Source organism: Coturnix japonica, chromosome 14, assembly GCF_054131305.1.
Source record: "Coturnix japonica strain WE chromosome 14, WE-NBRP24, whole genome shotgun sequence".
In the NCBI taxonomy this organism is placed as follows: Eukaryota; Metazoa; Chordata; class Aves; order Galliformes; family Phasianidae; genus Coturnix; species Coturnix japonica.
Genome location: NC_140676.1, coordinates 5,752,654 through 5,764,455, shown reverse-complemented (window position 1 = coordinate 5,764,455; position 11,802 = coordinate 5,752,654). Strand labels below are relative to the sequence as shown.

At 47.4% G+C, this 11,802-nt stretch overlaps 1 protein-coding gene across 2 annotated transcripts in view; it reads left to right on the top strand.

Moving 5' to 3' along the window:
* Positions 1-690: 690 nt before the first annotated feature.
* SV2B (synaptic vesicle glycoprotein 2B) overlaps positions 691-11,802 on the top strand; it is a 44,212-nt gene continuing 33,100 nt past the window's right edge. The window contains exons 1-2 of one of the 2 annotated variants that reach the window (XM_015873155.3): positions 817-1,151; positions 5,073-5,211. The gene's annotated coding sequence lies outside the window, so the exon portion shown is untranslated. Of the gene's footprint in view, positions 1,152-5,072; positions 5,212-11,802 lie in introns of both variants that reach the window. The other variant, XM_015873156.3, reaches the window with a different exon arrangement.

Sequence of the window (11,802 nt, the reverse complement as noted above, 5' to 3'; positions counted from 1 at the left end):
TGGACTAATTTGGACACTTCTATACACAGAGATGTTGCAGGGTGTGCCTCCATCTCCTGCAGCGCTGGCAATGCTTTCTTATTATAATTAATTCAGTGGGCCCATGCGGAGTATGTCACACTGCAGTCTGGTGCCTGGAAGCAGGCTGTTGAGCAGTCCCCATCCTGACCTAAGCAAGCTGGTATTATAACTGCATTGGAGTGAGCAAATGGTACAAAATCAGTGGGGAAATGCTGGGGTATCAGCTCAGTCTGAGCTCTGATCTTCTAGGACTGAAGCCCGCATAGATGGAGACAGTGCAGAGTTGTCTACCTGGAGAACAGCTCTGCAATGCAGCCAAGCTTGGTGTGCTTTGTTCCTCAGTAAAACACCTGCTTATCTCTTTTAATAATAGAAAGTTTGCAGCAGAATAAGTTCCACCCATGGTGTCTTGTGAGCACAAAATTGCATGGGCACAGAGATTTGTTCTGCTGTTGGTGTTCCAGCAATGGGCTCTCAATTACAAACACGAGGGGGCTGTGAGCAGAACAGGTTTATCCTGCAGTGGGGCTGTCCCTGAAATGTGGCACATGGAGCATCATCTTCCATAGCCTCACCCCCTGCTCATTCCAGGGTCGGGGTCTTGCATGCAGCATTGGAGTGAATAAAAGTGGAGAGAGAGAGGGAGGGTGCCAGAATGATACCCCGTCATGCTGGGATTCCCTTCTACTTCCAGCCAGGAGCACGCCTGCATGACAGCAATAGCAATAATAACAGATATATTTTTTTAAATACCCGTGTAATGCAGAACTCTGCTGGAGAGCTGTAACGTAAGGCAAGGGGCTGGATTTGATTAACGTGATGAAATTACACAAGCTTCTCCTTTCTCCCTCCGTGCCTGCCGAGCAGCATCTCGCTCTCTCCCCATCCCTCAGTTCTCTCTCTTCTTGCTCTGCAGCGGGACTGGGGTGGGCAGTACAGGGAGGTGGGGTAGGCAGCCCCCTGCTTCCCTCTCTGCCCTGGGTTCCCCAGATCCCGGGATCCCCCCTTGGGCTGCATCATTGACATGCAGCACCCAGCAGGGCTGCATCACTGCTAGAGGAGATGCTGGCACGGAGCCTCCCGCTGCACTGCGCAGCGAACAGGATCAGCTGCAACTTGGGGTACCCAAGGTAAGAGCAAAGTGTTCCTTCTCAGTGCTCGGGGGGGGGGGGGGGGGGGGAAGGAGTGAGAAGATGCAGCCAAAAAGCCAGCAGCTCCTGGGGGCTTGATGCTGAGTGCTGGGGAGGCAGCGCAAGAGGCAGGGAAAAGCTCTCTCTAAAGATAACACAGAAGGTGCTGCTGAAAATGAGGATGCTCAAGGAGGCAGTTGGTGTCTGAGCTGTGATGAATCCACAGGAATCGTTGGGGGGCACCGTTAGTGCAGGGAGATCGAGGGGGAAGCAGCAATTCCAACTTGCTCAGTCACACTGCCCAGCTCTCTGTGCTCACTACGAGATGCTGCCCTTTATCTTCTTAACTTGGCGATTTTTAAAGAGCTGTTCGTAGTGCATGTCCAGGTTGGGGTGGGCTGCTGTGTCTGTCTCTGTGCCTGTGTGAATGTTGCACCCTGGGCTGGGTGCAGGTGTGCAGCACCCTGCATGCACCGACCCCACGCACACTGTTGCCCACCCCACTGCCAGCACACCTACAGGTTATCCTCTTGTTTTTATCCTTCCCATCCTTCTGGGAGATCTTAAACACAGCTAAAACTGAAACCTGCCATTTGTCAGCTCTGTTAGAAAGGATGAAGGTACACAGAGAATGAAGCATGGGGAGCTGGCAGGGCTTGTACTCTGAGCAGGGCTGTCATGGGATGTAGGTTCTCAAGTGGGAAGTTCCTGTGCATGTGTTCATGCACCTGTTCTTTCCCTATGGCACATCCAGACCTACAGAGCTGTAGGAACTGCTGTTTTTTTTTCTCTTACAGAACAGTTGCTGTTCAAGGGGAATGTTACTCGTGTATCTGCAAGAATATAACCAAACCCACTGAAATCCCATTAAAAATCATGGGTAGGAACTGGATTCATTAGTACTATAGTTATCATAGATCACCTCTCAGGAAAAATAGAGTAACAACCCAATGATTGTAATGTATGGGTGAGGAGGATTGCAGTGCTCAGGGAAACCTGTGCTGTGTTGAGATCAGGCACTTTTAAGCACAGCACCAGAGCTTAAAGGGTTTTCCTTCCATGGGCAGAAATTACAGCAAGTGCAGCACATCCTGAAAACTGCTGCCTCATGTTTGCTCTGGTTCCCCAGCGTTATCCTTTGGGAGAAGAGAGAGGAAAAGAGTTAATGCTTTGCCTTATGTAGCCAGATGCTGAATGCACAGTAAAGCCTCTGTGTCTTCTTAGGGCTCAGTGCTGAGCCAGAGGTCTGACCCTGAAACAGAAAGAGGGAAGGACATCCATGAGGTCCTGGTGGGCTCCTCTCTGCGGGCCCTGCTGGAGAGCCATGCCCACTTGTATCAAATAGAGTCACCTTTGGTTTTCCTGATGTGATTTTGCAAAGGTGTAATGGGTGCACTGGGGAAACCATACAAGAGCATCAAAGCTAAGTAGAAAGCACCCATCAATAGACAGCCTCCCTGGTCATCTCACCCCTTGGAGCATCAGTATGGTTTGCATCCACTCATATTCTGGGACATCAATCAATGAAAGTCTCTGTTACCTGATTGCTGTTTCTTGAGGGAGTTGAGTTGGAGGTGTAAGTCCAGCTTTCATGCATCCCTCTGCCAGGCACAGCTGGGTGCTACCTGAGAGGCAGCCAGGCAGCCTTGCCAGTAAAGATGATCTCTGTAAACATGGCTGCTTGTTTGCAGGTAGGGTGCTGGCATCAGCTTTTAGAAGTGCTTTCCAAGTGCATGTGAGAAATCTCATGGTAAGCTGAAAAACACATGCCGTGGTATTTGGTATAGGGGGTACATGAGTTTAATTTCAAAACTGGGATTGATTCCCTGCAGGAAAAAAATACAGGATGGTGAAGAAGTGATTCTATCTCAGTGCCAGCCCCAGCTTCTTCTTCTTCCTCTCCTGGCCTGATGACCATATCCCAGGGTAAGGAACAGTCGTGCTGTGGGAGCTGGAGCCAACCTCCAAGGTCTTCTTTCTGCATTGTCAGCCTGACAAATTAATTTTTCACGTCATGAGCTGAAACTCATGAAATTGTTCTTGTCTGAGAAGATTATGGAATTACTCCCATGCTAATCGATGCATTAATGTTACGGTGACTAAAAGTCCCATTAGGGCTTTGACAGACAAATAAAGACACTGGAGGATAAGGCAGCCTGTGGAGGCTGTGCCAGACCTCTCTTCTTGTCTGCAGCAGATGGGAGGAGGAGAATGGCTGAAGCTCCCCACTTCATTCCTCCTTCTCTGGGGGCAATAGGGAAGGTACCACAACATTTAGTGCTTTTCCTCCTCTGCAGCTCTCCAGCAAATATCCATCCTTGGGGCAGCTCTGCTGGTTGCAGTATCCTGCTGTGGGATTAACTAAGATTAGCACTACCCTTCTTTCCTCTTGAGGCATTGATGCCACGCTGTGTAGTTTTGGACCATGACGCGTCCCCATATACATGGTAAACAGCATAGCCAGGACCCCAACTACTAACCCCTGGGGTGAGACGGGGCAGAGCACAGGAGCTGCAAGGCAAAGGGAAGGCTGCTCTATATTTGGGTGTGGGATCTGCACAGAAGGGCTAATCCTCTTTCCTCGAATTATCCATCCTGAGGATTAGACTGCGTTAAACCCCCTGGGCCTCCCCTGCTGGAAGGGGACAGGGCTGGGGGTGCAGGCAGGTTGCTGATGACTCATGGCTGCTGGCAGCCCTGCTGAGCTCTCCTGGAGGTCACTGGGGGCCCAAACACAGAGTAACACATGAGTGAGGCTTGGTAAGAAAGGGGACATGGTGGAGTCCCAGTTAAGAACACTGAGCTTTATAAATAATTGCAGAGATGAGGGAGCGTGGCAGAAGGTAGGAGGAAGGACAGGAGATCCAAAGCTGCTCTTTCCAGAAGTGGAAGAGCCTCACCAGACTTTTCCAAGCTCTGTCTTTTTTAATCAGAAAAATGAATGCTTTTTGGGTTGCAGCCAATACATCTGAGTTGCTTCCAACCTACCTTCTCTGGCTGGCTCTGGAAATGTGGTTCTGGGGACAAGTTCAGGTTCATCTGTTTGGAGTGCGAATGAATCACTGTCAGTACCCCATTAAAATATTGAAGGGAGGCCAATAACACAGCTCAGGGACAGTGTGTAGGAGGAGTAGCATGTGAGGAGGGCGGCAGTCAGAATGGCACCAAAAACAAAACAGGGATCTGCTGCTGTTTATCCTGGTCTGAGAGGCTGAGGTAGGTGGTACAAGTGATGACCTGAGTCCGGATTTGTCATGTGGCCATTGCTTTTCGTCAGGCTCTGGAAGGTGGAATCTATCTCAACATTGGGATGGTCTGCCTTCCTTTCCTGCATTTAAATCAGTTTACTCCATTCCCTGCAGTCCATCCTACATTACCCAAATCAGGGATTGGACCCAATTGTATTTTCCTCTTCCCGGAACCGAGGCAAATGGGAAGCCTCATCTTAATGTTCAGCATTCCCAGCATCTAGAGGCTGTCGTTTAAATAACTCCAGAGCAGCTTCATTTGAACAGGGAACAAATGACTGTGCTCCCACCTCCCATTTCAGAAGGGAAATACCTTTGACTGTGCATGAGGTAAGAACTAGAAATCACCAGGAAAAGCCTGGATAGAAGAGAGAGAGAGAGCAAAAAAGGGGGGGAAGACCATGGGAAACCTCTGCCTTTAACGTGAGCTATTGCCTTTCCTCCCTGCGTCAAGCATCCTCAATTTCCTGTTTAACTTAAAGTCAACACATCTGTCACGTTAGCATCTCCCGCTGCCTGGTTCCCCTGAGCCACCCCCTCCCATCTGCTCTGCCTCCAGCCTCCCCCTGCTCCTATTGCTTTGTGCCTGGGGTGTGCGTGCATGCGCCTGTGTTTGCTGTTGCCTGATGGACTTTTCCACTGCTTGTTCTCCGGTACCTGGATGCGGGCGCAGTGGGATGATCGGCTTGGCTTGCAGAGCATTTACTTCTAATCTCCGGCAGAAAGGGGGGACCCTTTCAGGAGCAGCTCTGCAGGCTGGAAAGAGGGGAAATGGCTGGTGAATGGCTGCAGTGAGATATTGCACAGTTCTGGTAAGATATGCTTTTCTTTTTGGTCCCTTTCTGGACAATCGATCGGGATTTAAAAGTAGTAAGATTCAATGGGGTAAAAAAAACAAAGGGAGGGGAGGTGAAAAAACAACAGAAAAGGAAAAAAAATCAACAGTGAAGGCAGTTGGGTTTGTACTGAAGCTTTTCCAGGGGTCAGTGCCCATCAAAGCAATTTAATGACTATTGGTGAGACGCTGGGAGCTGAGCAGATCAGACAATGCATGTGCCCAGGCAGTTGTAGCAGTTTTAACTCATGTACCGTTTCATTGCCTGCTTGGAATCTTCATTTCTGTGCTATTTCCAGCTTGGTTGGGGGCACTCTGTGAGCTGATGGGCTGACACCAGCAGTGCTCTCCATGGGGTAATAATCCTGGATGAGCCACTACCCAAATGCTGCTTTTCTGTCCTTTGCAGGAGCTTTGGAAGGTCATTTGTGAATTCTTGCCCCTAAGTTGATGCATAAAGCCCTTCAGATTTTCTAGCTGGTAAACTTTCTCCACTGCAAAGTCTGTGTGGTTCTTTGAAACCAGCCCCTTAGGCATTGAGAATAGCTGATATAAAGGGAGAAAAGAGAAAGATGCTTGGGAGGAAGGAAGGGTCTGGCTGGACTATGCTGCTGTCTGATATCCTGAAGGAGAGATCTGTGAGTCAGTTTAACTCTCATGACTTCCACAACGGGCTTTCTGCACCTAATAGCAGAGCTCTGACACCGGGGATGAATTTGGGGACCTTGCCTAAAGAGGATCAGGGAATAAAAAACCTAAGAGCAGCCTTAGCAACCTGATGGTATCGAATCCACAGAGCTCTGTACATAATGTTCCTCTGCCGAGAACTAAAAAAGAAGAGGGAAAAAAAAAAGAAGAGAAAAATAAAGGAAAATTAATAGGGTGATGAAGCTTTGGCTATTTTGCTGACAGCACACAGCTATGACCTTCTGGACAGACCTGTGTTCCATCCAAATGCTGGTGCTTTGATCCAACAGTTCCTAAGGTTATTCAGTGAAAGGAGGCTTTAGGCTTCTTGATAGCAATGCAGATTCTTTCTCACTTTATTTACAAGTTTAAAGAAAAAAGAAAACAATGCTCCTGGTGAAAATGGCAGGGGTGATTTGATTATAAACACGTTCCTGCCCTGAAGTGTTCATACAGAAACCTCCACCTGCAGTAAACTCACATGCATTGTGCTCCCTGATGGCAGCTACTGTGACAACTGGGGTGAGGATTGTGCTTGTGCTCAATAGAGAGCAGCCTTGGAGTTTCAAGCACCAGTCACATTATACCTACAGCTCTTCCTCTTCTAAGCAGCAAGTCTTGGCTTTGATTGTTGTTTCTCGTGGGCTTCAGGGTGACATCTGCTGTGCAAGATCTGTGCCTTGTGAACAGTGGGTGAAGTGCATACAGACACAAGGAGTGAGCTTTGCGTGATTGAATCCCCACCTTGTGTAAGGAGAGAGTGCAGGAGCTGCCAAATGTGTTGTCTTCGGAGAGCCTGATGATTGCAAATGTAGGGAAATCTTGAATAAGGCAGGTTTCTCTCTGCTATGTTGTGTGTCTGTGCACCTGACATTTCTCCCACATTCAGCCCAAGCCCTTGGCCAGCAGTGACTCTGCTTTCCTGATCTCTGCTGCAGTGCTGCCTGGCAGGGTTAATTTCCCCTGCGTGATTAATGGCTCTGTAACAATTATAAGGAGAAAATCCTCATACTCATCTGTGGTAACGTTGGTACATCTGCCAAGATGAGATTCTAGGGCCAAATTAATATTGCAGTATGCCAGATGTATAGATTTCTTTAACATCTCAAAGATATTTCCTGAGGGATGCTGATTTGTTGTTGGGGGAAAGAAGGAGAAACACTGAAGTCTTTGGCTGGGGACTTCTGCTTGAATTCCAGACTTTTCTCAAGGACTTTTGGGCTGTAGAAGCTAGATTTCTCTAGTGCAAAACCCACCTTGTAAGGGCAGGGAGTCACATGGGATCCTTAATGAAGAATATCCTACATCATTCTTGTGAAAACACCTAACATCATTGTAATTATCTCTTCTGGACAAGGTAATCAAGGAGATGGAAGATGAAACCTTTCTTTGCCAGGGAAAATTCCACATTACTTGAGTGGAATTGGAATCCAGTCACCTCATGCTTGTCTGTCCAGATTTTTCTTACCACATCTGCTAAGTTATTGCCAGTTATTTGTGTTATAAATGAGGGCTTCCACCCGCACAGCCCATCTGCTCAGCGTGTTTGTTCTTCCTGTGCAGTCACGACTTTGTGATCACGTTTATGCCAGTAGATGCATGCTGGTGTTTGGTGGCAGAAGAAAGCTGGGGAGCAAGGTGGCCTTATGGATTCCTTTGTCTGGGATGAATTAGAAGGAAGGGTTGGGTCAACAGAGGGTGTAGAAGCCTCATAGAAGAGACCTAAGCCTGGGTAAAGGAGCCTGGAAGTTCAGGCCACTTGAAGACAATAGTTTTTTCCTTGCACTCGTCTAGTAGATGGTTATGATCAGACTTAAAGACTCCTCCATGTCTAAGGTGACACAGGTCTCTTGTGCTTGTTCTGGGATGCCTTAATCCCAGAGAAAAGGAAGAAGTCAAGGCTTTTCTTTGGGGCTGGATGAAATGTGAAAGTACTTTAGAGTATTTGGATTTGTCTCAGTGAAGCATAGGGGTTACTGGCTTTCAGAGTTATTTTCTGCTCTTCTTGGTGTTATAGACCTGGGGATATGTCTGTAGGTACGGAGGGATAAGATAGATCTACAAAGCTGTGAGAGACATGGAGGCACTGAGTAGAGCTGCATACTGTCTCTTCTCATCCAAGACCCAGAGGACATCAGATCAAGCCAACAGAAGTCAGATTTAGATCCAAGATGCCCCTACTTGCCCTCTCAAAGGTGAGGCAATCTTGTCCCATAGCCTAAAATGCCATCTCCAAATAACAAGAACTCCTATGGCTGACATGGCTTACAGGCCATAAGTGTCTTGTGTCTGCTGCTTAAATCTATCCATTCAAGAAATGCCTTCCTCTGTCTCTTGCTTTGAGGACGTGGATGTACTGCAGAAGGGAGAGACCTGGAGAGCAGGCCTGATGCTGGATGAGTTCCTGCAGGAGATGCTGCAGGGCTGTGTGACAGCTGGTTCTGTGATTCAGTATTTCAGTTAGACTGGATGTTTTGCTGTGATTCACAGCAGATCTTGTGAGAGGTGTGTTTGGAGGAAGCTGAAGTTCATCCACTCTCAGCTGGGTGATGGATTTGTTTGTTCAGGCTCTGTTTCCCTCCATGATGCCAGCATAGCTGCTGTCTCCTTGGCTTCATGTCCTTCTGAGCTGACAGTGAGCAAGAAGAGTAAATGTCCTCAGGACAAGGCAGCTCCGGCGTTACCACTCAGCACCCCTGCAACATGGAGAGTTTCCCAATCACAGAATGAAGACGATCCCTAAGGATCTGTAAACAGCAACAGGGGGAGCAGAATCACTGCAGGAAATTTTGACCCTGGGAAAAACACAATGGGAGCCACAACCACCAGGCAGCAGGGAAGAGCCTCTACATGGGATGTGTCTCTTGTCCCTTATGGCAGCTGGTCAGGCTGCTGATCTGCCAACCTTAACTGCTCTAATTATTGCAGCTTACAGATTCTTGGTCTCTTTGGGTGTGCATGATGATCCTGGTTTTGTGGCAGACAGAAACACCCATAGGGCTGGTGACAGAGGCTTCATCTTGCATTTATTATTTATCATTAATTACATCTGCTTTGGGCACTTTTTTCTTTTTCTCTTAGATAAGGACAGTGAGGGTTGGCTATTAGGATCTCTTTTATTATGCTAGCAGGAGATGATCTTTGTTGTAAGGAGCTCAAACACCATAAATCATCAGAGATGATTTTGTGCTGCAGTGCCAGCAGGTGCCAGGCAGCATGGGCATCCCCAGCCCTGCTCTGATACATCAGGGACTTGTGGGGCATTCCAGGAGACTGCAAGGGGCACAGCAGCTTGGGGAGGGTGCAGGACCCCAGTGGTCTCATAGGAAATATTCATGGATTAGGAAAATCCTGCATTTGCCCCTCTGCCTACTGCAAGTTCTGCAAAGTCTTGTCCCTAGACAAGAATTACACAGCTAGAAGTGGGTGAGAGCTCGAGCCCTGCAGACTCATGAGTCCAGGCTGCTGAGCATAGCAATTTCCAATCCATCAGCAGGAAATAAAGCAAGATTTACACCTGGAAGGCAGCGGAGAAGCTGAAAGAGAGGAATGAAATATAAGGTGCCCCAAAGAGACACTGTGGCAGGGGCTCCCATTTGGCTTTCTTGCAGAGGTAGAAGGATGCAGCCAGGGCTGGTATCTGCTGTTTCAGGCCGTGCTGCTGATTAAATATTGAAAGGATTTTCTTGTTGTTGCTTGAAAGCTTCTGTCTGGATGGAAATAAAGTTAACATGAGGACAAGTTAGTGCTGGCACAATTAGTCTGTGCTCAAGTAGGGCTGACCATACGCAGGCCAAAAACAGCTTTGTGGTTTTCAGCATAAAGGTGTTGTTAGAACGTGGCTTTGAATCACTCTCTTTCTACTCTGAGCTGTGGGACAGCTCAGGGGAGAGGGGATGCCATGGGCATTTTCCAGCTCTCAGTTGTGCATGGCCAGGAGCCTCCTGGGCTCTGAGGTGTGCAGAAAACAAGGAACCAAACCTGTACATTCAGTGAAGTCTGACACAACTCAACTAAACACTGCTATAATTTGCTTGTAGCATCCTATGGTAAGGAGCTCAGTAAAAATGCCTGTGAGATGTCATACAAGCTAAGCTTTGCTTTCTTGCAGCCTAAGTGACACCGGACAGTATTTATTTTAAGGTTTGCAAAATCCAGCAAAGAACATATTAGCTCATTTTTTAAGTGGTAAGGGAAAAAAGATAGACCACCCTTATCTTTCCTGTTCAGGTTAAGGTGGCCTGTCTGCAGCAGAATCTGCTGCTCAGGACACGTTTCCATTATTCTCTAGAACTAATTGAAAGTAATTCTGAAACTTGATTTCAAAAATTGCATTAAACAGTTCAGCTTGTGCTGGCCTTAAGTGGTTTTTAATGGCGTTATGTGATCATCGGTAACTGTACTTGATTAGAAGAGCATATAACAGGGCTGATGGGTGAATTCTCAGCAGTTACATCTGGATTCACGCACAGCCCTGAGATTCTGATCCATAACATATCTGAACCCTAATTAAAAATCCAGATTGGTGTTATTAGAGTAGGATGTGCGGTCAATGGACAAAGTTATTTAACACTATTTGGGCACCTTTTCTGTTCTTTCTGAGTATTTAATGGTAGCTGTTCAGCTTCGACTCTTCTTTCCTAATTATAACAAGAAAATTGTGTTTTGTGCTCAGAAATATTCCAGCTGGAATATTCAATTAAAAAACCATCCAGATTTTCTATTTCCAAACAGTGTGGTGTCAAATGCAGGAGCTGATAGGAATTTCTCCATTCGTAAGGTAGTTGTTTAATTAACTGTTATTTTCTTTTCTCATACCTGCTATGAAACAATGCTGTGATTTTGGCAGGCTGACAGCACTTGAGACCACACAGCTCAGCAGACGAGTGTGTGACACACAGGAAACAAAACACTGCCTCCTACACCCGCCCTACACAGGTTTTCCCTCAAGTGGGAAGTCATACAAGCTCCTTCAACCCCAAAAAGTCACAGTAAAGCTCCCCAGGTGGCAGTTCAGCTCTTGACAGGTGTTTCACTGGGGCCTTGATCCCCCCCTGTGAGTCAGTCTTGCTCGGGATCAGAGCAGTTCCCCTTTTGATGCTCTCTCCAATTCCAGCAAGCCAGCAGCACAGAATGAGGAGCTTCTCACCCTGCCAGCTGGTGGGTGCCTGCCCATGGGGTGTAGAGCAGAATGGAGCTGCTTCCCTGTTTGCCTCTGGCTGCTGAGTTAATTAGTGGCCCAATTTAGGATGCTTGGAAAAAGACATTACTAATTTGAGCATGAAAACTGCTTGGAGCTGGGATGGCTTGGGATGAATTTTGCTGTCATTAATGAACATCAGTTTCAAGATCTGTTTCAAAACAAGCATTTGAGGAGGAGATGCCACATCTGCTTCCACTGTGACACTCAACAAGGAGGGGAATGTTGCTTTCTCCAAGCAAGAGAGATCAGAGTAAGGCTCCTGAGGGGTGCCTGGAAACAAGCAATGTCACTGCAGAAGTAGAGGCTTACTTTGACTACCTACATGTGGTGAAGGCACATAAAGGCATACATCTCTCATGATCTCACATGCAAAGGACTCACAAAGCCTTCAGTACTCTCTCAGGAGAGACCACTCAGGCCAATTTGGAACATCCCAATGAATGTTCATGTCCCTGCAGCTGGAAAAGAGCTGTACACAAATGTCCAGAGCAATAGTGACCATTTAGCCACGGGCTTGTCTCCATGCCAGGATCTGTACATCAGCACCATTTGTTCCCTACCTGTTCCAGGTAAACTGTGACCACTTTCATCACATGCTTTTTCTGAAGGATGTTGGATATATCAGTCTGCTGGGCGGGTGAAGGGAGAAAGGGGAAGTGGAAAGGGGTAGAAGAGGTA